Genomic DNA, 26,209 nt, shown 5'->3' with positions numbered 1-26,209 from the left:
CCTCTGGAAGCTTCTTCCCAGAAAGGCACCCGCCAGATGCCGGCCAGCGCTCTCCTGTATGAGATGTCTGTCATTCCCGCTGGGAGGTGTCTCCGGGTCAGGAGGCATGGGGCTCAGGGACCCACTTGAAGAGAGCCTGTCCCTTAGCAGAGCTCAAGCACTGTGCTGTGAGATCCTCTGCTCTCTTCAGTGCTGGCAGGCAGGAACATTTAAGTCTGCTGAAGCTGCACCCACAGCCACCCCTTCCCCCAGGTGGTCTGTCTGAGGGAGATGGGAGTTTCATCTATAAGCCCCTGACTGGGGCTGCTTTCTTTCAGAGATGTCCTGCCCAGAGAGGTGGAATCTAGAGTGGCAGTCTGGCTACAGCGGCTTTGTGGCACTGTGGTGTGCTCCACCCTGTCCAAATTTGCAGGCGGCTTTGTTTAAACTGTGAGGGGAAAACTGCCTACTCAAATGTCAGCAATGGCAGGCGCCCCCTCCCTACACCAAGCTGCAGCATCCCAGGTCGACTCCAGACTGCTGTGCCAGCAGCAAGAATTTCAAGCCAGTGGATCTTAGCTTGCTGGACTCTGTGTGAGTGTGATCCACTGAGCAAGACCACTGGGTTCCCTGGCTTCAGCTCCCTTTCCAGGGGAGTGAATGGTTCTGTCTTGCTGGCATTCCAGGCACCACTGGAGTATGGAAAAAAAAAAAAAACTCCTGCAGCTAGCTTGGTGTCTGCCCAAAAGGCAGCGCAGTTTTGTGCTTGAAACCCAGGTCCCTGGTGGCATAGGCACCCGAGGAAATCTACTGGTCTGTGGGTTGCAAAGACTGTGGGAAAAGCATAGTATCTGGGCCAGAATGCACTCTTCCTCATGGCACAGTCCCTCATGGCTTTCCTTGGCTAGGGGAAGGAGTTCCCTGACCCCTTGAACTTCCCGGGTGAGGCAACGCCCCACCCTGCTTCTGCTTGCCCTTCGTGGGCTGCACCCAGTGTCAATCCAGTCCCAGTGGGATGAACCTGGTACCTCAGTGGGAAATGCAGAAATCACCCTCCTTCTGCATTGATCTCGCTGGGAGCTGCAGACCAGAGCTGTTCCTATTTGGCCATCTTGCCTGGGAATCCCTGATTCAACCCAGTATTTTTAACTAAAAGCAAAAATGTAGTCATTTCTCTGCCCCAATAAGGTACTGCACCATATCTTCTCACAGTGTTCTGTAAATATCAAGAATACGACATGTCCTTTGCCTATAGGTATAAGGGAAATACCAAGATAGTTTCCAGTCTGTAACTTTCTGCTGGGAGGGCTAAAGGAAATAGTCATACCGCAAATCTAAGGGTCTCTTCACTGAAGTTTCCATAGCGCCTCTCTAACTTCTCCATGCCATAGGGTCCTCCCCTCCTCTGAACTCATTCAGTGGTCATAGGCTCCTCATAGTATTAGGTATCTTTTATAATATATGTCTTGCCTTTACAAGACCCTGGAGGCATTATCTCTTACCTTTATCTGTGCTTCCCATGAAATTGGTGCAGTGCTTGCTCCCTATAAGCGCTCAGCTAATGCTGATTCATACAGCATAAAAGTTCCTAAAACTTGGTAGGGGATACAGTCTTTCTTTTTTTTTTTAAAAAAAAAAAAAAAAAAAAAAAAGGCATCCAGAATAACAAGATGTTCTAGACTTTAGAACAGTTCATATGGCTATTAGGTCATCCTCTGAGATTCACATTCTTGTGAATGTGGTACAGTCTTGAATGTTTTTTAGGAATACTCTGGCTCTGGGATTGTCTAGGCAATAGAAAATGAAGACTCTAACACCAAGGAGGGCAAAGCTCCTGGGAAGTAACGTGAACACCTCATCTCACCACCTCTGCCTTGGGAGTCAACACAAGTTTATCTTTAAGAAAAACAGACATCCTAAAGAACTCCAGGGCCAGTGGAGGACCCTGGCCTTCCTCAGAAGCTGACACAGAAGGCCAAACCTTGCTCACTCTCACTCTAATTTCCCTAAGCTCATTTTTAACCGGTCAGGTCACCACAACCCAAATAGCCAGCATTCCCACAAGAACAGGTCCAGGTCAGGACAGCTGTATTAATTGTATTAATAGTATAATATCCACAATAAAGGAAATGAGAAGCCCATTCCCCCATCGTGAACTCAGCCCTGCGCTGACCAAACCCAACGGAGCAGTCAAGGAGCCACAATTTAAGACAATGACATATTAAACTGAGGCAAGAGGTGAGAGACTAAAACTGCATTTTGAGGAATCATTAAAGGAAACTGAGGGTGTTTGACCAAGAAAAGAGAAGGCCTGGTAGCTGCATTGTAGAATTTGAAGGAAGAAAGTATAAGAAAGATGTTGACCATTCCAAAGCCAGCCACATGGCAGAATTAGAAGCAGTGAGTGAAACATATACAGGGCAGATGTCTTAGTCTAGGTTCCTTAGAAAACAGACTCTAAGGCAAAGCTTAGGCATTACTGCTTTATCTGGGGGCCAAAGGTAAAAAAATAAAAGACATGTGTGGCAGGGAAGGAGGGAGAGCAAGAAAAAAATCGTATGTTATCAGGCTGTACACAGCTTCCCAAGAAACACCGCTGGTCACACGTCTCTGCAGAAGCAGGGCAGGCACTGCACTATGCAGCAGTCAGCAGGAAGAAGAGGAGCTAGTCATTTATCTCCCGGATCCTTCCTGACTCTTCACTCTCCACATGGCACAAATATCACTACACTTGTTTTTATTTTGTTTTGTTTTGAGACAGTGTCTCACTCTGTCACCCAGGCTGGAATGCAGTGGTATGATCTCAGCTCACTGCAACCTCCGCCTCCTGGGCTCAAGGGATTCTCATGTCTCAGCCTCCCCAGTAGCTGGGACTCCAGACATGTGCCACCACACCCAGCTAATTTTTGAATTTTTAGTAAAGATAGGGTTTCACCATGCTGGCCGGGCTGGTCTCGAGCTCCCTACCTCAAGCGATCCGCCCTCCTCAGCCTCCCAAAGTGAAATACCCATATGCTTCTTAGTAACCTTCACCTACCCCTTCAAGGGGCACTGAGAGAACCAGAGCCTCAGTGATGCAGCAGGATCTGATCTGGCCCAAGCCCTGGAGTTGCCACAGCTCCTACCACAGAGAATGTGACCAAGGCTGTGCCAAAGCCCAACCGTCACACCCAGGAAAGTCAGAAACTACTGAGTGTAAGGAGATGAGATGGCCACAAATGGCAGTGGCGGTCAAAGCTTTATAACTGCAGGAATGGCCAGAAGCTGGGCTAACAGCCGAGGCTGTGGGGATGGGTTCATAGACCACACCAGTACATCAGGTTTTAGTAAGATGTCAGTTTCTAACATTTGAAACCATTTAACGATAGAATTAGCCGGTGCTTTTCAAACATTACGTATATATGAGTACCCAGTACCCAGGAATCTTGTCAAGTGAAGATTCAGATTCAGCAAGTCTGGGACAGGGACTCAGATTGAGCATTTCCTACTAACTCTCCAGGGATGCCTCGTTGCTGCTCCCAGGCTGCACTCTGAATATTAGGTGAATGTTCTGCTTCACAAAGTGGTGAGTTTTACATCCCTAGGTGTGTTTTAGCAGATCCTGAATTGATTGATCTTCTGTCACAAAGAGTCAGGTATTTTGCAGAAAAGGTCTCCTGCCTGGGAATAAAAGGTTGAACTAAATGACCACTATAGAACTTTCCAAATTTAAGATTTTATTTACCAAAACCTGATGAGCACTAAACTAATAATGAATGATACATTAGTCTAAAAAGAAGAAATGCCTAGCTTTAGTCTTATTCATTGCTCACTTTTCAGTGACTCCTTAACAAACCCAAAGCACAATTAGCCAAGATTCTGATTGAAATTTAGAGCTTTACCTAATGACGACTGACCAGAAATGGATGTAATTCAGTCAGTAACTAATATGAGTGATGTTTTTCTCATCATCTTCCTTTCAAAATCCTTCCTCATCCACAAGCAACTCAAGGAGCAAATGCAGAGATGTTAAAATGTATAGACAGGACATCTAGGATTATGGGTTTATTAGAGACTGTCTCCTCCAGACTCTTATCGAGCCTGAGTTAAGCGTAAAGTGAAAATTCAATCCTTTCACTTCATTCCCTGATGAGTGCAAACCAAAAGAAAATCTCAATCCAGGGCGTGGTGGTGGGCGCCTGTAGTCCCAGCTACTCTGGAGGCTGAGGCAGGAGAATGGCGTGAACCCGGGAGGCGGAGCTTGCAGTGAGCCGAGATTGCGCCACTGCACTCCAGCCTGGGCGACAGAGCGAGACTCTGTCTCAAAAAAAAAAGAAAAGAAAAAGAAAATCTCAATCCAGAACCTTAGGAATGTGATTTTCTAGACAGCTGAGTTTGCTAGCAAGACAAAAGCTAACACTTTAGAACTAGATATATTCTTCCTTTTTATCTAATGATTTTATTCTAATTATCACTTAGAACTGCCGTACAAATTTGAATTCGCCACTTCTCTTCACTTTTCAGTGAATTTATCAAGTTTTCATATTCCCTATTATCAAGAGGCACGGTATCAGCTTTTTTAAGCCTTCTCCACATACACACTGGGCTTTGTCCCTGGATGCTGAAGCCCTCACACTCCAGGGAGTTTTCAAGGCTGGGCTGGGAGAATCGGCATATAATTCTACGGAGTTAGAATCACACTGCTCCTCTCTGCCACACGGTGGCACTGTTGAAGACTGGCTCTACCCGGTGATGCGTGTCCGCTGCTGCAGAGCCTCTGCCCGCCCAGACCCAGGTAGAAAAATCCGTGGCTCCCAGAGGAAGGACCGCCCCATCTCTCAGGGCTGAGCTCAGCCACGCGATTGCAGCTCTTCCTTCCTTGCACTCTCGTGCCGCATACGCCCGCTTCCTCAAATGCTGCCCAGCCCCCCAGGGATGCTGTTCAGGACTCGTTCCAACATTCACCACTTCTCAGATCCAAAATCCTTTTCTCTCTTCCCTCCCTCAGAATGGGGTGTATAGTTGGATTTTAAACCTTCAAAATACAAAAGGTCTTATTACAGCCCTCTTTCCTGTACAACCCACACCAGCCTTTCTTAGGAAAGCTATCCTCAGTGACTCCTAGGTGCCCTTACCCAGCCCCAGCCTCCTATTCACTTTCCTGACTTCTTAGACAAGATACACTGAACACAATTTAAGTTTTTGTTAACAAAAAATGTTAACAAAAAAGTCTCACAGCCATCATTACGAACATCATAGTTTGGTTTGGTTTGGCCGTGGTATTTTTTTAAGGTAAGTATACATGTTTCTTTTGTATTAGGAAAATTACAGATTCGTAGACGTGATTTGACGATCCTATTGCAGAGCTAATATTTTGGGGAGATCCTTGATTTCTAACCCATCTCTGGCTGGGAAGCACATGCTCTTTGCAATTCACCATGTGGTCTCCCTACCTCCCTGCCTCCCTGCCTCCCTACCCAGGACTCTCTGACGTATGCCATCACTTCTCCTTCAATCTTACTCACTTCTTTTTCACATACATATCTTTATGCTCCAGCTAAATTTAACTATGACCATTTCTCCAAAAACAAGCTATACTTTCCCATCTCTGTGCCTTTGCTCACGTTGTTCCTATTTTCCTAAATTGCCCCTTATTTTATCCCTGCCTTTTGAAAGCTTAACCATCCTTTGAGGTCCACCCACACACTAAATCCTCCTCCAGGTTTTTTATAATCCCTCCCACTAAATGTGATCTCTTCCTCCTTTGTACCTCCACAGCAATTTATGCATTATCTCTTTTAAGGTAATTTCATCCTACATTGCAAACATTTGAGATGTTGACTTCAGTGAACATAGCATTTTAATTTTTTTCCTACAGCATTGAGAATAGCATCTTATACTTAGTAAGCATTTAGTAAATACATGTTGAATGGAATTTCATTGCCAAAAGCATCCTTGAATGTTTAGTAAAATTCTTCTGCTAATCTAGGCTTGGTCCCTTTTGGCATACTCTAATCACATGAGGATTAAATTCAAAAGAGGAAATATAAAATAGGAAGAAAAGGAGGATATTGAAGTTTTGTATAGGTTGCAAAAGTCCCAAATGGTTCTGAGAGCTAGGAATTTCTGCTGATACATTCAGTGACCTCATGGCATAGAAGAAAATCATCCATGTTTGCAGCTGAGAAAGGGGGAATTGGGGGAGGTAAAAATGGGGGTGTCATTTCATAGAGCTGATCACTCTCTCTTCTCTTGGTTCTCATGATGACACTCTCGCTTTGCTTTCCTGACATCCAACTGATCCCAGTTCCCTCTCTTCAATCTCTTGATGCTGGAGTACCCCAGTACTTAGTTCCACCTCTTCTATTATTCTCCATCTACCCCTTCTTCCCAAGACGTTAACTTTGCCACATGATCAACTTACAATCCACTAGAAAATGACTGATATGGAGCACAGGTGGGGACTGATCTTAACCATCATAACATATTTCCAGCTTCTGACACTGGCACAGAGACTTGCAGGCTGTGAGTGACAGGTGGCAATGAGTGTATAAAATCAGAACTTTAGTTCACCTAGGTGTTTCTTCGGACATGTGATGATTTGTAAGACTGGTAAATAAAATCAAGTGCGTGTTTGAGAACTAGCCGTACCCAGTGACGTGTATCTGCTGCTGCAAAGAGCTTTTGCTGGTCTAGACCCAGGTAAAGATTTCTTTTACCTGGAAAGAAAAGGATAAGTAGAAATGATCCTGAACCAATGTTTTTCCTTCTGCTTTTCTTGATGGTAATCAGAGAACTCCACAGACATTAGACCTCATAAGGCCAGTCGCTGTGTGCTTACGCATGCCAAATGTTTTGTTCTTTGGAGCCTTTTTAAGAATGGAAGAAAATAAAAAATGCAAGAGCCTTTTATGATCATTTATTGTACTGCTGCTAATTTGAAGCCTGCCACTCATAACATGGGGAATGATGATTACTATACATATAGTACTATATACATAGAAATATATAGTAATATAGATATTATCATATACATTTACACATATATTATATACTATAATATATAGTATATATTGTTTATACATAATATACTATATATTCCTACTTTCCTAAATTGCCCCTTATTTTATCCCTGCCTTTTGAAAGCTTAACCATCCTTTGAGATATATATTATATAATATTATATATTATAGCATACTATATATTATTATATAATATATATATTTATATAACATACATAATATAGTATGTTATATGTAAAACAATACATACTACATATAGATATGGTAATATGTATTACTATGTATTTCTATATATATAGTAATCATTATTCCCATGTTATGAGTGGCAGGCTTCAAATTAGCAGTGGCACAATAAATAATCATAAAAGGCTCTTGCGTTTTTTATTTCCTTCCATTCTTAAAAAGGCTCCGAAGAATAAAACATTTGGGATGTGTAAGCACACAGTGACTTGCCTTATGAGGTCTAATGTCTGTGGAGTTTTCTGACTTTATATATATGTGTATATATATATGACTATATATTTATATATGTAGTACTATATAGAGTAATCATCATTTAATCATCATTCCACAATGAGAGAAAGAGAGAGAGAGACAGAGTCTTGCTCTATTGGCCAGGCTGGAGTGCAGTGGCACAATCACAGCCAATACAGTCTTACCTGTACCTCCTGGACTCAAGCGATTCTCCAATCTCAGTTTCTCAAGTAACTGGAACTACAGGTGCGTGCCACCACACTTGACTAATTTTTAAAAATTTTTTGTAGAGATAGGGTCTCCCTATATTGTCCGAGCCAGACTCTAACTCCAGAACTCAAGCAATTCTCCCACCTTGGCCTCCCAAAGTGCTGGGATTACAAGCATCAGCCACGGCACCCAGCCTTAGATAGGGTCTCCCTATATTGTCCAAGCTGGTCTCTAACTCCAGAACTCAAGCAATTCTCCCACCTTGGCCTCCCAAAGTGCTGGGATTACAAGCATGAGCCACGGCACCCAGCCTTATATATTCTTCTACCATGGAAGTTAGTAGGGTTAGGATTTCAAAATATGAATTGGGTGGGGTAGAGACGCAATTCAGCTCATGAGAAAATCCATATTTCAAATAGTTTTGCTTATAATGTTGAAGTTATGGGTCAATTTCTTGTCAGATGTGATCACCTCTGCCATTGACCTTGCATTACCTTTATCACATCATTTCAATACATAAATATTTTAAGACCCTTGCCCATTTCCCATGCTTATATATATAAACTGCAAACCCTCATAAGATGCTGAAAGAAAAGGATGAATGACAGCACTGTTGTGCGGCACCACCCCTCCCTCATGGCACCTTGACCATCTGAAATCTAGACCATCTGAGGGCACTACCAATTTCTTCATTGCATAAAGCTCTGATTCATCCTTTTTTATATTAGTTCTAATATATCATAACTAATTTTATATTTAAGTACTATATTTTATATTAGTTCTAATATTTTATGTATACTATATATATACTTAGTTATAATATATTCTTCCAGTGTAGCAATGGATTGTCTTGTGGGTGTGATCATCCCATGTTGGAGACCTCTGATCCAGACCACACTTTCTAAAAACTACCTGCACATTTTCAAATTCAGACTGAAAAAATTATTTATAAAAAGGGCCTGTGGCTGTGATGTAGGCTGTGAAATCATGTTGCAGTCAAACCAAATCAAAAGGGCCCACAGACTTATGATACTCATTTTCTCTTTTCATTGCCTCCAATACACAGGTATTTAATTGTTCCCTGAGGTTTAAGGCAGTGGACTGAGGATAATACAGGCTCCAGCTTTCATTAGTTCAATGGATGATGCTGTTCAATCCACAATGTTTGGGGCATTTGTTGAAAATGTCATTCAGAAGATATCAACACTTTCTGAGTCACGGTTTGATTGAATTTATAGAATTACGTGATAGAAACCGCATTCTTCACAAAAGTCACAAGGCAATAATGACGACAAGGGTTGAAAATGAAAGATGCCAAATATTCTGATCAATTCAATGAGGCAAAAAGACAAGTTAGTTCACTCAGTTCTCCATGCATCAACTTCATAGAAGGAATGGAAATTCTACCTGTTTCCTAAAGAACTGCAGAGGTAAAATCTCCTTTGTTTATAATGCATTTGGCCAAGTGTATTCTAGTTCTGGGGGCCTAAATAGGCCATCAAAAGAGCAACAATGCAGAGGCCAAATTATATATTCAGAGGAAATTAACAGCCTGCCAAAAGGAAAGGAGACCTATCAAAAAGAACAAGATGGAACACCCTATTGAGGTGGCTGTAAAATTCTCAGAGCTGGTCCTGCAACCGTAATGCAAAAATAGCAACAAAAGCCAATTAAATGGAGAATGTTTGATGTTTTTCATCCTCCAAGTGCATTCTAAACTGGCACAAAACAGTTACTTTCTACAGTTCTGGGTAGAAAGGAAATAGCACGGGTGAGCATTACAACGGTATCTAATCATGGTACAGCAAAAGGAGAACAAGTCTGGAGCCTTGGTCCTCTGTGACCTAGGGATACTTACCTCACATCCTGCCCCACCTCACTGATCTTAATTCCCAAAAACACCATGCTTCTGGGTGTTTCTATGACTTGTAATGGTAGTTAGAAGCTAAGTTCATGTCTCTGCTCTACGTAGCTTAAACTGTCCTACTCAAGTCGCTTTGAGTACTGCCTCTATTTCATTGCACATAATTCTACAATTATCCATCTTACTACATCCCAATGTTCTTATCTAAACACTAATCTCCCTTACTAGACTACAAGTTCATTAAGATCAGGGATCATGTCTAATCTTTGTATTTCCAGTGCCAACACAGATACTGACATTTAATAAGTACACAGTAAGTGTTTGGGGGACATAAAAAATAATAACCTGTTCTACTGTTGAAAATTTTCAAAATCCCTAGTGTTGTCATACACATAGTCTTATAGACCCCTCACAAATTCATTATCAATATTCTTATTTTAAAGGTGGGAAAATTTGATCAGATGAGATAAATGATTTGCTCAAGGTCACAGAGCTTTTAGGAGCAGAAGCAGGACTTCCACCCAGTTTCTGATGCCTAGGTTAGTTAATATTTTTTTACCACCATACAGCAAATTCATGCTTTCTTCTGAGAGAGAGGGAAGGAGGCACTCATGCCCAATAGTAAGGGAACCAAAGGCAATATTCTAGGTCTGTAAATGAGAGAGTAAAGACCTGTGAGTTGCTTTCTTATACTGATAGAATACCTGGAAGGGTAGCCCACTATTCTGTACAATTAGTTAATGAATAAATGAATGAACAGGCTGCCAGACTTCAAGGCACAGACAGCAATTTTCATCTAACAATACAGCTCATCACTGGCTTCAAGTAAGGGCCTCAAATGTCCAGGTGAGGCCTGAAGGCTTTGAGGCTGATTCTGAGAGAAAGTACATGTGGGGTAAATCGGTTCTTATTACAATTGAGACCTTTGTCCCACAAAACAGGCACTGCATTAGTTCAGCTTATATTTAACTTTTTCCAGTAACTGCAAAGAGGCTAGGCATGTGTCCCTGTCTGCCCAGTGATCACTCCTATGCACTTCCCTCGGGATTCTAGAGCAGGGGTATTGAGAGTTTTCAAAAAGAGAGGCTTGGGAGACAGATGCGCTTGGGATGAAATCCTCGTTCCTCTCTCACTGCCTGTGTGGTGCTGGACAAGTTGTTTAACCTCTGTGTGCCCCAGAGTCCTCGTTGGTGGAGCTGGGTTGATGCGAGTGTCTATGTCATAGAGTTTCTGTGAGAATTAAATGGGGCTGAAACTTAGGTGATAATTCAACCAAGGTTTCTTAATTTGGAGTCCTAAGACCTCTGAGAGTCCTCAGATTTTTCTCAAAATTCAAAAGCTCTGTGAGAATGTAACCTTGTGTTTTCATTTTCATAATATAAATATTAATGCAACACAGCTGTGTCATCTGGATGAACATGAGATTCTAATAGCTGCCTATGTATTTGTGTTCACAATCAGGTGTACACCAGACTGAGGGCAAATGCTGTTACTACTCACTGTGCCAGATGCTGTTACTACTCACTGTGCCAGATGCTGTTACTACTCACTGTGCAAGACTTCTGAGGCAATTTGGACATAGACAAGTGATGGGAAAATTGAATCATTATATGGCTCATGACAGTGTTGGAAATTCAAACATCCAAGGACCTGTACCTTTGCTAAGTGCCATGCATATGTTGCTGATAAAGACGCAATAGGCCGGGCACGGTGGCTCAAGCTTGTAATCCCAGCACTTTGGGAGGCCAAGGCGGGCGGATCACGAGGTCAGGAGATCGAGACCACGGTGAAACCCCGTCTCTACTAAAAAATACAAAAAATTAGCCGGGCGTGGTGGCGGGCGCCTGTAGTCCCAGCTACTCGGAGAGGCTGAGTCAGGAGAATGGCGTGAACCCAGGAGGCGGAGCTTGCAGTGAGCCGAGATTGCACCACTGCACTCCAGCCTGGGCGACAGAGCAAGACTCCATCTCAAAAAAAAGACGCAATAAACACTCTTTTGTTAAATTATACTTACTATTTTTCAGTATGGGGAGTGTGCATTCTAAATTGACCAATCTTCAGTAGTTTAAAATGACTTTATAATTAAAATAGCAAAATAGTAATAATTACAATTTAAATAACGATTAGCAATAATTAAGATTGTCATGAGTAAAAATAATTATGCCAACTCATCTTTCTATTAATACACCTAGCATTGACAATTTAAGTTCAGCCAATACCTGCTTTTTAAACTGTCATGAATTTGAATTGTATTGGTTATCATTTTGTTTAAATATACATACATATATCTATGTCTATAGATAGTTTTTTTTTTTTTTTGAGACAGGGTCTCAGTCTGTCACCCAGGTGGGAGTGCAGTGGCACAATATCGGCACACTACAACCTCCTCCTCCTGGGCTCAATCTAACCTCCTACCTCAGCCTCCAGAGTAGCTGGAACTGTAGGTGTACGCCACCATGCCCAGCTAATTTTTTGATTTTTTGTAAAGATAAGGTCTCACTATGTTTCCCAAGCTTGTCTCAAACTCCTAAGTTCAAGGGATCCACCTACCTCGGCTTCCCAAAGTGCTAGGATTACAGGCCTAAGCCACCATGCCCAGCTTATATTTAATTTGCAAATTTGTTTTAGTTTTTATGATTGTATGGCACACATGTAGTTTTATATTTTTACATATTTCAGAAATTTTATAATAAAAAGTAATAAAGGTGTGCTGAAGATCTGCAAGAATTTATTTTCTTTAAAAGAGATTTGTATATACCCTGGATTACTCAAATTCAGACATTAAACCAGATTATCTCTTTCATGTTGAAAACCCTATGATAAGGAAACTAATAAGTGTAGGATACACACAGAAGGGATAGGAACCAATGGGGTGCCCTCAGATCATTATGAGACTTTTCATTATAATCATTAAACTATTTTTTTTTGAGAGAGAGAGAGAGGGTCTCACTCCATCACCCAGGCTGGAGTGCAGTGGCATGATCTCGGCTTACTCTTCGACTTCCTGGGCTCAAGCAATCCTCCCACCTCAGCCTCCCGAGTAGCCGGGACTACAGGCATGCACCACCACACTCAGCTAATTTTGTTTTGTTTTGTTTTAGATGGTGTTGTTGATGGTGGTGGTGGTGGTGGTGGTAGAGACAAGGATTAAGAGTGAGTTGCCTGGGTTGGTCTCAAACTCCTGGGCTCAAATGATCTTCCCACCTCAGTCTCCCAAAGTGCTGGGATTACAGGCCTGAGTCACCACGCTCAGCTCAAACTATTTTTTCTGTCTGCTTTCCTACAAGGAGAAAGTAAAGACAGCAGAGATATTCTAGCTGAACAAGAATGAAATGCTACCATGCAAATTCAAAACTATAAAGGGAAGCATCTCACACTTTGCATGGTTATATCTCATCACTCAGAGGTCAGTAGACAGGGAAAGAGCTAGTAGTTACCATCTAGTCAAATAAGGACTGTCTTGTCTGTGGAGGATTCATTACAAAACTGCTCTTAATATTTGTGAGCTACAAAGTCCACACATCTGAGTGAATTAACCCAGCAGTTTTGTTGTAGGAACCCAGCTGGAAAGTGTTTCTAAACAACTGATAGCAGCTCCTGTTTTCTTCAAGCCTAAACAATGACAAAGACATTGTTTTTTAAAGTTCTAGGGAGGGTGGGAAGGGTACGGCTTTTTAAATGTGTAGTGTTTATTCCTAGGCTGGCATCCTCTTTGCCTCTATTGATGAGCAGCACCTCTCCCTTTTATTTAAATTCAGTAGTTTGGTGATCATGTGGTTCCAGAGGAGAAGGCAGAAGTGATGGTGCAGCAGAGTCCCCACGCCTGTAACCCAAGTGCCAAGCTATAATCTGATAGATTCATGTAATAATAGGTTTCTAAATTGTGGAGTCAGACACAAAAGGTCATCAGCAGATGGTGAAACCGGTTGGGCCAAGCTAAGGGAATAACGCACCCTGAAGGGCACACTGCCTTGGACTGGCACAACATCACACGTGCTTTCTTCCTTCTTTTAGTCCTAACGTGAATGGATCTTCTCAAGTACGTGAAGTACTAGAGACCAGAGGAGGGCATCTAACCCCAGACAGCAAAAAGACAGGATGTCCACAGATGCTTGGTGGGAGAGATTGGACCAATAACCATGACAGTGACTCACTCAAGCAATCTGTGCCTCTTTCGCAAACATTTGAACTCAGATTGAGAGTGAGTTAATGGTAGATATAACTAGAAGCATAAAGACACAAAAAGACAATAATGACAGCTTGATATTTTGAACAGTTACTGGGTCCTGAACAGTGCTTTAAACATGTTACACCCATTATCTCTTTGATCCTACAACAAGTCTATGAGGTAGGTAGCATTAGTATGTGGAAACTGAAGCCAAGAGAGATTAGGTAAAGTGCCTGATAGTACACATAATAAGCCAGAATTCTAACTCAAGTAATCTCATTCCAGGACTCCAACTAAGCCACTATGCTGGGAGCAGAGATGGGGAAGAATTGCTGAGTCATGATAAGAGAAGGCACTACAGGAAGAAATAGTGAACTCTTACAGCTGGGCAAGCAATGAGTCAGCCTGGGTGGTCACTCCAGATGCTCCCAGACACATCCCAATTTCTGGGATGTCTTGCTGTGAGTGGTTTGTCACATATGTCCTAGTTGTGCAACTGTTCCTTGGGTTCCTGTGAAGCCTAATCTCATTTCCACAAGTATCCTTGTAATAAGCCTTCTCCATTGTTTTGGATAAGCTGTGGATAAACTCTCTTGCCTCCCAAAAGCCTAAACCTGGAGTAAACTGGAAATGATTCTCCAGCAGTGGTTCTCAAACTTTAGCGTACATCAGAATCACCTGGAGGTTTGTTAAACCAGATTGCTGGGCTCCACCCCCAGAGTTAGTGATTCACTAGGTCTGGGAGGGGCCCAAACATTTCCATTTCTAGCAAGATCCCTGGTGATGCTGATGCCACAGATACAGGGACCGTATTTTGAAAATGGCTAATTTAGAGCCTCACTAACCCCAATGTGGAGATGCCCAGAAACAGCGGCCTCAACTGGGAGCTTGTTAGAAATGCAGGGTCTCAGCACCCACACAGGCCTACTGAACCAGACTCTGCATTTTAAAACCCCTAGGTGCTTTGTGTTCGTGTAAAGTTAGAGAAGCACTGCTAGAAATATCAGGAAGCCACACACACAGAGGCTAATTTAGCAGGTTGGGAGTGTGGCCTGGGCATGGGGACTTCCCAGATCTCTCTATGTGATTCTAATGTGCAGCCAAGGTTGTGAACTGCTAATCTTTTGGTGACATACTGGCATTTTCTTTTCCTCCACACCAATGCACAGGATATGTACTTCTCAAGGAAAAAAAGTGGTCACTATATATATAATTAAACTGACAGAGGAAAAGTGGAAATAACATATGTCTTAGATCTCCATTTTGGCGAAGACAGGCTTCAGCTATAAAGAATCGAAGAATAAAATGAGACCAACAAAGTGAAATCATTTCTGAACCCAGTAAATATTACTGCAGCACTGATCTGCTGAACCAGCAGAGGAGTCCGAAAGAAAAATCTGCTCATCCCAAATGAGTATTTACTCTCAATATGATGTGTTTCACTAGCTCCTTTCCTCTGAAGCACTTTTTTTCCCTTGCATTGTTTTTTTTCTAATTATATGTGTGGCTTTAGACAAATTATTCCAATTCTCTGCATCTCGAGTTTATCAAATAAAAATCAAGAATAATCTCTAGCTCATGGTGTGCAGAGACTGAGTTTGATTCTGTATGAGGTGCCCAGCACAGACCTGGCCATCTAGTGAGAGAACAGTAAATGGTCTACTTGGGAGTACTCCTCAGTTAGAACTTTAATGATTAGGTAGCTAATGATCTGTAATACCCTCCTTAGCACCTGTTAATCTCACTTTAATGAGGAGAGTATGTCCGGCCTTTCACAGGAAGCCACAGATACTCCAGCCAGCAAGGTTGGAGGCAAGGCTGGATCTGGACCAAAGAGGCTGATCAGCAAGTGCTTGGGAGCCAAGTCCTGAAAACATTCATCAGAAACGCTTCCTGCAGCTTCAATGGCCTGTAGACTGGGCAGCAGGCAGCTCTCTAAATTTTACTGCAGTCAGAAGTTCAGGATGGGAACCTGCTCAGAAAGGGTGGGGCGCAGCATTTCAGGGGTTACGGTCATCTCCAGGAGAGTGGAGTAGTAGGTTGTGAAGAGGCGAGTACTTCTACAGAATCTCTGAAGTCATCATTTTCACGTAGGAAATACAGATGGTAAGGAATTGAGATGAAAAATGAAACAACTCTTTCAAGTGTGTTTCCTCCACACTTCTCTCTTATCCTCCTTTGTCTGAGCTCTTCCATGGGTGGTATTTTAAAAGCTGCCTTTTCCAGTAGAAGTTTTGTTATACTTTAAAAATGCTCAGAGGAATTTTTCCAATTTGGAGTCAATATACTTTGTATACTGATGAGATACTGCAGTTAAGTAATTAGCTGTCTGCAACTAGTTAATTAAGAGGTACTGCAGTACCTTGGCCTCAGGCATCAAGCAAGTCTAGCTGATAAGCTGGAAATTGGCAAATAAGGGGATTGACAAGACACAAGAGCATAATGCGACACTCAGGAATTTGTTTTTACGGTGGGTAAATGAGTGAGTGCCACCTAAAGTTGTACAGGTGGGTCTTTTTAAGAATCCCAAATATTGTCAGGAAAGCAGAGACTTCCAACTGTTGGAAAATGTAGCAGTAAACAGAATTCTTCCTGAATTTCATTCTATTTTTCCTTTTCCTATCACCCCAGTCCTGAAATTACTGAATTCAAAGGGAGAGTTAAGATTGAGAAACCCTTGAGGTTGCCACCTGGCAGGGTCACAACTAGCAGAGACCTCGTGTGGACTTTTAAAGGGCAGCTTTTCCTCTAGCCAGACCCTTGCCCTTGCTCCAGCATCCAGCTTGCTGAGTAGGACCTGAACTGGACTCCACCTACACTTACCCTTTGGGAATTCATGCTCAACCTGCACAACCATAGGCAGGACCCCCACCTCCCACCCACCCAGATCAAAGGAAGACTAGATTTCGGAGAGTAAATCCTCTCGGAGAAGAGATCAGATCATTTCTCCCTACCTTGGAAGGCAAGGAACATTTCCAAGTGAAAGGTCTTGTCTGCTACTCACCTACAGCACAAGTCCCACGGTGCCTTGAGTGTTTGCGAGTGTCTCCTCACACCCAGAAATGCCCCACTAAGGGACATCTGCATTTCTTGGAGCTAAGAATTACCTATTGGTGAGTGGAGTAGGAAATAGAGGAATAGTATCAGAATCTGGGCGGGCCTTCCACATGCCCACCTGAAGACCATGATGTGTGACCACGCCCCCTTAGGAGCATGCCCTCTCCCACTCCCTGCTCCCATCGCTTGCAAATTCTTACGTAATGAGAAAATCCTGAAAGAGTATACACATGTGAAGAGGATCAAAGCAGAAAACAAATTGGGAAATTACAGATTCCTCCTTAAGTCAAAGCACTAGACGATTTGAATGGTATCTCTCTCCCACGCAGTGTTCTTCAGTGCCATGCTCATTGTGAGCTGCACTGACTACCTGCATAAGAATCACTTGGATACATGTCAAAAATACATCCTAGGCTTACTAAATCTGAATTAGTAGGAACAGAGCCAGAAATCTACATCTTTTAACAAAGTATCCAGGTGACTTTTATGTATTCCGAAGTTTGTGAATGACTAATCTACCAGGGCTGGTATCTTACACAGTCAATGATCGTTTATCTATCAGAATCTGGGAGGGCTTTCCACAAGCCCACCTGAAGACCATGTGTGACCACACCCCCAGAGGAGTGTGCCCTCTCCCACTCCCCAATCCCATGGCTTATGACTTCATTCACATTTAGAGAGTGGACAGTGAATCCCCGATGTCATTTACACAGGTATCTATTAGCCCAAACCTAGTATAATTCTACTTGACTGTAAGCACAGAACAGCAATCTAACTTCCACTGGCCATAAATAATCATGAGCTTTTGCTAAGCTGTTTCCATTGAACTTATATGGGATCAATCATCCAGTTCTGAAACTTCCCTAAAACCAATCATATCTCAAATACATGCCCATTATCATGTATCCCCATTCACTCTGTTTCCAAATCTTGGGACAGTGCTGAGAAGAAGCTCTTTGCTGAAAGAGTGAAGGTATAGTGGGGATGGAAGGAGGAACACATGAGTAGGTCAACTTGTGTCTGAACAAGGCAGTCCATTTCCTGGCCACATTCAGAACCTTGTTTTTAGTGCCCATAGAAGACTCCATGAAGTTAAAGGGTGCAAAGGGCTTTAGGACAGACCAGGAGAACAGCTTTAAAGTAGCCAGGGTGTATTAGTTTCCTATTGCTGCTATAGCAAATTGCCACAAATTTGGTGGCTTAAAACCACACAGATTTATTATTTTATAGTTCTCTTTTAGTTAAAAATCTGGTATATGTCTCACTAGGCTAAAATCAAGGCACCGGCAAGGCCGCATGCATTCCTTTCTGTGGGGTCTAGGTAGGACATTTCCTTGCTTTTTCCAAGTTCTAGAGGCTGTCTACACTTGTTGGCTTGTGACCTCCTTCCTCCATCTACAAAGTCACAAAGGCAAGGCAAGTCCCTCTCATATCGCATCCCTCTGAGCTCCTCCTGTGCCTCACTATTCCACTGGTAAGGATCCCTGTGACTATACCGGGCCCATCAAGATAATCAAGCATAATCTCCCCATTGTAAGGTCAGCTGATTGACAACCTTAATTCCATCTGCAACCTTAATTCCCCTTTGAATGTAAGCAACATATTCACAGGTTCCAGGGATGAGAACATGGACATCTTGAAGGGGAGGGTGATTATTCTGCCTAACACACAGGAGAACTCTGAACCCTAGTTAAGGATGAGAGTAGATGTCATAAACACCACATGTCAATTCCAAGATACGAGGTTAGGCTACAAATAGGAAAGTAAATCTAGTGATCAGAAGCATGAGGGATTGAAGCAAACCAAGTTGCAGAACAGGAAAGAGGTTAGATAAAGTGGTTCAGGACCCATACAGAGAGTTATGCAGTAGAGTTGAAGGCTTGCTTTCACAGGATGCCAGTTGCATTGTGGCACCACTCATGAGCTTGAAAGGATGTGTAGGTCCAGACAAAATTTCACTGATGCTATCTCATCTCTCAATCTCTTACCATTTGTCATAATCCTCCTGCTTACTTTTCTCTCCTCTGTTTACCTCTCTGATCTCTTCCATATCTTCCTCCTAACCCTTACTTTTTCTTCAAAAATAAATGAAAGAAAATCAACTATATATAAAATTGGGGGAAATTAATGTTTTTACAGTATTTTCTGAATTTCATTACATACATATACTACATGCCAGTGATATCTGGTTTGATTATAACCTTCTAAGAGGCATCACCTTGTATTTATCTTTGAAAAAAATTGAAAAAGTTTTACATACATTTTAGCACCTGTTACAAAGAATCTAACAGTATCATGAACCCAGTAAACATTAAAATGTAAATTGATGGGAACAAAAAAGCATTTAAAAATTGTTTCAGGGAAAAACAAGAGGTCAACCTGAGATTCAGAGTTAAAGGAATTGCTGAGGAATAGATAATGCTACTAGGAACACTGGCTGAAATACACTGGAATGCAGAAAAAATTGGATTCCTGTTCTACTGGCTGCAGTTCTGCCTGGAGCAGAATTTTTTTCTTTTTTTTTTTTTTAAATGATACTTTCAGTTCTAGGATACATGTGCAGAACATGCAGGTTTGTTACATCGGTATACACGTGCCATGGTTGTTTGCTGCACCCATCACCTCATCATCTACATAAAGTATTTCTCCTAATGCTATCCCGCCCATTGCCTCCCACCCCCTGACAGGCCCCAGTGTGTAATGCTCCCCTGCCTGTGTCCATGTGTTCTCATTTTTCAACTCCCACTTATGAGTGAGAACATGCAGTGTTTGGTTTTCTGTTCCTGGATTAGTTTGCTGAGAATGATGGTTTCCAGCTTCATCCATGTCTCTGCAAAGGACATTAACTCATTCTTCTTTATGGCTGCATAATATTCCATTGTATATATGTACCACATTTTCTTTTGGTTTTTTGTTTGTTTGTTTTTGAGACGGAGTCTTGCTGTCGCCCAGGCTGGGGTGCAGTGGCACATTTTCTTTATCCAGTCTATCATTGATGGGCATTTGGGTTGGTTCCAAGTCTTTGCTATTGTGAATAGTGCTGCAATAAACATACATGTGCATGTGTCTTTATAGTAGAATGATTTATAATCCTTTGGGTATATACTCAGTAATGGGATTGCTGGGTCAAATGGTATTTCTGGTTCTAGATCCTTGAGGAATTGCCACACTGTCTTCCACAATGGTTGAACTAATTTTCACTCCCACCAACAGTGTAATAGCATTCCTATTTCTCCACATCCTCTCTAGCATCTGTTGTTTCCTGACTTTTTAATGATCGCCATTCTAACTGGTGTGAGATGGTATCTCATTGTGGTTTTGATTTGCATTTCTCTAATGACCAGTGATGATGAGCCTTTTTTCATATGTTTGTTGGCTGCATAAATGTCTTCTTTTGAGAAGTGCCTGTTCATATCCACCGCCCACTTTTTGATGGGGTTGTTTTTTCTCCTGGAGCAGATTTTTTTGGATCTCCTAACTGGAGCAGATTTCAGCATGTGTCTGTATTTCTGTATTAGATGCTGATACAGAATCATCCATGATCTTAAGTCATTCTCTGCCTCTGGCTCAGAAAGATAGTTGTATTCTACTGACTGTTCACTTTTGTGTTGGGTTGATTTTAAATTATAACAGTAATAAATGCTCAATTTATCTTCCCAAAATTCAAACCATGCAGAAATGCATGAAGAGCAAAAGTCACTGTTCTACTCCTTCCCCATTCCACATTCTCTCCCCCCAAAATAACCATTAAAGGTACATATTCTTCCTGGCCTTTCTCTGTGTCACACAGAGGCATATGAGCATATAGGTATATCATTTTTGTTGTTCTCATTAACTTGCTTTTTGCACTCAATACATCCTGGATATCCATCCATGGAAGTATAATTAATTCAACCACCTTTTTAATTGGCTTCATAAGGGAAAAATGCCCTGTGATTTGTTTAACTCCTCCTTTGTGGATGGATATTTACTTAGCTTCAGTTTTTTTTTAAAAAAAGCATATAATGATTAATTTCACTTGCTTTTTCCTGATCAGTTTCAACTTCAGACATATTCTCACACTATATTGTGATGCTGCCTTTGAAGGCTATTAGGCTCCTGTGGATCCTGTGGAAGGTTGCTGTGGTCATCAATACACAGTATCAGGCCACCTGGAGTTAATCTGGAACAAAGCAAACGGAGATTCTGGACAATGGAGCAGAACCATCCATCATTCTCCCCTGGGCATCTCCCTATCTACCCATAGGCTTCCTCTTCCCTCTCTACGAATTAACACAGAGGCTTGTGGGACTTAAATCAATAGTTCTCATGGGGCAAGTTATCAAGTTTAGGGAATATCTTAGTCTGCTTTATTCCTCAATTTATGGAAGAGTATTGGGCAACAATCTCTGAGAATTCTCAAAATGGCATTTAAAAAAGAATATGGATTTTAGAGACAGACAAATCTAAATCCTCCATCTGTTAAATTCCTGATGTTGATCAAAACACTAAACATTTGTGTTAAGGGTGCTCCCAGGATTGCTGCAAGAATTAAATAGAATATTAGATGCTCAATAAATTTAAGAGTTCCTTTTCATCTTCTTGTCTCCTTCTGTGTAGCCCCCTTGAATACCTGGGTCTCTCCTTCAACCTGACAAGGCACCAGTCCCAGCCAATATAGTCTTGCCCTCTCCTTGAATCATGGACCGGAGGCTGCTATTTGGTCTCAGTTCAGCCAGCTGATTTCCCTGAAGACTAGGTTTTTGTCCTTGCTCTTCTTTCACCTCATGTTTAGAAAGGAAAGATTTTCTTGAAGGACACTACTCCACCTAATTGTCCCATCCTCATTTCTCTAAAGCTTAAAAGCCTCTGGATTCCAAAGCCTGCCGGACATTGGATCAAAATTGCCAATCTTGGATTTAGACTTAACCTTCTCTTATTCATCATTCCCTTCATCTCCCCCCACCCCATCATTCAGTCTCCATTTATGTTTCTGTGCCCCCATTCCCTCCAATCTGTGCCCCATTCCCTCCAATCTGTGCCCCATTCCCTCCAATCCCTGTGCTGGTTCTAACATAGCTTTCCTTTGCTAGAACAATGAGGCATTGCCATGCAGTCTATTAGGCTCCCAGAAGTTCACCTGGGCTGATTGTTTATCTTGGTTCTAGTAAATAATGCTGATGAAGAGAAGGAAGTAAAGTTGTCCAACAGAAAGGTATGTTTCTCTCTCCTTTCTGTCCCTCCTTCTTGCCTATTAGTCACTCATGGTACAGGAAGCTCCCTTTTCTCCCAAATTGGGAAAATTTATCAGTCTATGGAGAGAAATCTCTGACAAAGTCAACTAAATCAATGAGCATACAATAGCCCATTATGAGAGCAATGGGCAAGAGTGGAAAACAGAAATAGCCACTAATATTCCACAGGTCTGAGATCAAGTTAAAACCTTATAGAAACTAATCAAAGCTGGTCGGGCGCGGTGGCTCACGCCTGTAATCCCAGCACTTTGGGAGGCCGAGGCAGGCGGATCATGAGGTCAGGAGATCGAGACCATCCTGGTTAACACGGTGAAACCCCATCTCTACTAAAAATACAAAAAATTAGCCGGGCGCAGTGGCGGGCGCCTGTAGTCCCAGCTACTCGGGGGGCTGAGGCAGGAGAATGGCGTGAACCCAGGAGGCGGAGCTTGCAGTGAGCCGAGATTGCGCCACTGCACTCCGGGCCGGGTGAAAGAGCGAGACCCCGTCTCAAAAAAAAAAAGAAACTAATCAAAGCTTTCACCTTTTTATGTTTGTACCTGGCTGTGTTATTATTAGAGTTATATCTAAGTGCTTTTCTGAAACATTTGCAAATGTGATTGCCAGAATGGCAGAGGCATAATGTCAAGCATTCTGCTTTCATTAACGAATCTATCAGAACTTGCCTCTTAGCTTTATCACTAAGACCATTAGTGTCTTTAAATATTAAATAATCATAATAATAAAGAAGGAAAATGTTGTATATAATTTGCAGAGGTGCTATCTGTATTCATTAGGATATTATTTCAGCTGTTTAAACAGAGACCAAATCGCAACAGCTGAAAACTAGATAAAAGGTTATTTCTCTCATTAAATTTCAATCAGATAGGTTCAGTAGGTAGACACTCTACTCCACAAGATCACACAGGGATCAAAGCTCCTTCTATCTTATTTTGTCATTTCTTACAGTGTTGTTCTTGTCATGGTCTAAACCAGCTGACCCCACTGCCACATTCATCCATCAGCCTATGGGAAAAGGGAAAAAGGACATGGAAGGCAAGCAGCTTCCTTTTGGGAACAAGATCTAGAATTATGGACGTTATTTCTGCTCACATGCCATTGGCCAGAACTTGGTTGTGTTGCCACACCTTGCTAAGAGAAACTGTGAAATGTAATTTCTAATTGAACAGTCATGTGTCCACTTAGACCTCAGGTGGTTCTGTTACCAAACTTCACCATGCCACATATACAACTTCTAGCCTACTTAAAAATATATATGTTAATAATCATTTCCCCATGCTGTTAATAAATCTTCATGAACATCATCTTTAATGACTATGTAATGGTTGTACATATGAAAGTATTTCCCTGCTGTCAAACATGTAGGTAGTTTCCAGTTGGGGATTTTATAAATAGTACTGCAGTTAATATCTGCCATATGAATCTTTATTTGCTTTTCTGGTTATTTCCTTGGTATTTATTCCTACAGGTAAGACTGTTTTAGTGAAAAGTTATGCCAATTAACCTTCTCCTCAGAAGCAAATGAGAGGGCCAAATTTTACACCACCATCACTCGCAGTAATTTGGTCTTATTTTTATCTTTGCAAATTTGATCAATTGAAAATTATATCTAATTATAATTTTAAACTTCATTCCTTTAATTATTAGTGCATTTATTACTCATGAATTTTAACATGTTTCAGATATTTATCAATTATTTGTATTATTACTCTTAAGAATTCGTCTTTGCCCATTTATTATCTTAGCTTTTTTCCAACTGTAAAACAAGATAGTAATAGTACCTGCATAATAGGGTATGGTGAGAATCAAACAAGAAAAGGAAAGACAGAAACTTTGTTTCTTCTGGTTTCTCCTGATCAAGTTCTGCAGACTTGGGCTCAGTCTATGTTGTAGCTACAATGGAGTGGTCTGAAGAGCCCTCATCACTCTGCCACAAAGCCCCATCTTATTTTCTTCATCGTACTGATGATGATCAAAGATTCCATTTTTCAGTGGTTTACTTATTTACGTCCCTCTCCTTCCCCACTAGAACCAGGCCCTTGTCTCTCTTCTCTACGGATATTTCTCTACCACCAAAACAGCATCTGGCACACAGTAGATGCTCAATTAATATTTTCTAGATAAATAAATAAACCTTCTTCCCTCACTGCCAGAATCTCTTGACCTTGTTAAAAACTTAGGCATAGTCTTCAATTACCTCTTTTCCAAAGACAAGATGTGATGCCCCCAACAAACCCTCCCACATTCATGCATACTCACTGACTCATGCTTCTAGGCTCTTCTTGCCTCGGCCCCCATCTGTCACACTTACAATCCCAATTCAAAGTGCCACCGCCAGTTGCTCCCTAACATTCCACTGAACACATCTGGCATGGTTTCTACTAAAACATGTAAGTTTCTAATTAGGAGTAGTCTCTAATCACGAATGAAAAGAGAAGGCAAAAAAGAGGAGAAAAACTCTGATCTGGCTGACTATAAAATATCCTCATGCAGAAAGGAATGTGGCTGCCTGACTTTCTGGTTGGAATCTGTGAGCTAGCAACAGGCTGTGTTGGTAACAGAGAGCTTTTTCATATCCTCTGCCAGATGATGTGTACTTTTCCACACCACAGGGTGGAACAAATGGAATCCATGACTGTGCTTCTCAATCCAACACCACTGATGTGGCAGGATTTGGAAATTCTCAAGTTCAGCACGTAGTCTTTCTATATCCTGCTTATCAGAGCTGCTGCAATTAAAAAATATATTCTTGTACATTTTGAGAGGGATTTTCATGGGGTGTTAGGAGAGAACAGATGTGGTCCCTCTATCTAGAATAAAAGTCTAGTTAATGTCAAATTTTAAATTCGTTTTATTTAGCATGCAGTAAGAGCTATTGTACATTTTTTTCTTCAATGTCTTGTCCTGTTTTACTTTTGTTGCTTCAGAATTAATATGAATAGTTTCAAATGCATTTTAATATTTGAAAATCAATTCCACTTTAATTGGCAACTATTATGGTCTATAGGAATAAACGTTTTTGAGATCCAATAATTAAGTAATTAAATTTCAGAGTCTCTTTGACAAATTAAAAAGCAGGGAGAACATATGAATTGCTTTTAGAACTTAGGGCTTAATACTCCGTAGTAAAAATGTGAGCTATCTTTCTGAAGTTCCCATGGAAGGCATACCTCCAGTTCTCTCAATTCCGAAGCCTCTCTCAACCTCTTCTTCTCTTCCTGCATATACTCAGTTCCTTTCTGAATTGAATGGAAGTCCTCTTTAGTAAACCTACTTCAAAAGTATGTTCTGACCACCCTTAACCCCAAATCTTCCCATCTTGAAACAAGGGAAAATACCCTCTCCTCTCATTGTTCTATTTAAAAGTGTCTATAAACTCATGAAAAGACTGCATGTTACTTTAGAGTCACACGAGACACATTTTTACTGGAGATTCATTGGCAAGGGAATAAGTGGTTGGCCAGATAAATCTTTTCATGTGTCCCATTGTCTCACTACATCCTAAATGTTCGTTCAACAAGGCTCTCTATCGTGGCCAACATTCAGCATGCCTGCAACTAAAGCAGAGTTTGTTGTTTCTTCAGTCTTTTCCAGATACGGCCTGGGATTTACATCTGGGGAGCAAGGATACAGCAGCCCAAGAATAATTAGGTGGGGCAAAATATTTACTCTGATGAACAAGGCACTGACAAGGCAAGCGAATCAAAATATCCCCAGTCACGGATACGATGACAAACTCTCTCTCTCCAAGTCCTCCTGTCCTACTGTTGTTTGAGTGATTATACCTAATTCCATCTCAATTCCCCTCAATGTTCCTCACAAATTGATGACCTAATACTTCATGCCAGGACATTCCTGGTTATACTGGAATTCTAAGGCATTTTAATTATCATTGTGCTTTCAGAGATACTGATTTCTACAATACAGAAAATGTTGAAACTTACAAGTCTGTGAAACCAGAACGTACAAAACCTATCTGGTTCTGAGTAGTATTGAAACTGTCAAGGGATAAATTGGTATTTAATAAAATCATCTTTTTATTATTACCATGGGAACGCTCCACAGTACACAAATACAGATGCTAAAAAGGAATAAAATACCCAGCACCTCTGGCATACATTAATATAAAGGCAACATAAAATGACAGACAAATATACAAAATATTAAAATAACTACTCAGGACAATATTTAAAAGTTTCCAAGGTTTTCAGTTTAGAAGACC

At 41.4% G+C, this 26,209-nt stretch overlaps 1 long non-coding RNA gene across 2 annotated transcripts in view; it reads left to right on the top strand.

The window, feature by feature from the left end:
- Positions 1 to 15,217, top strand: part of LOC131381566 (uncharacterized) — a 34,166-nt gene extending 18,949 nt beyond the window's left edge. The window contains exons 5-7 of one of the 2 annotated variants that reach the window (XR_009210392.1): positions 8,731 to 9,094; positions 13,982 to 14,157; positions 14,866 to 15,217. This is a non-coding gene — a long non-coding RNA (uncharacterized LOC131381566). The remainder of the gene's footprint in view (positions 1 to 8,730; positions 9,095 to 13,981; positions 14,158 to 14,865) is intronic. The other variant, XR_009210393.1, reaches the window with a different exon arrangement.
- The last annotated feature ends 10,992 nt before the right edge of the window (positions 15,218 to 26,209 follow it).

The sequence above is a fragment of the Hylobates moloch genome, unplaced genomic scaffold, assembly GCF_009828535.3.
Source record: "Hylobates moloch isolate HMO894 unplaced genomic scaffold, HMol_V3 SCAFFOLD_16, whole genome shotgun sequence".
NCBI classification, from domain to species: domain Eukaryota; kingdom Metazoa; phylum Chordata; class Mammalia; order Primates; family Hylobatidae; genus Hylobates; species Hylobates moloch.
The sequence above is the reverse complement of the archived record's forward strand: the minus strand, read 5'-3'. Positions and strand labels throughout refer to the sequence as shown.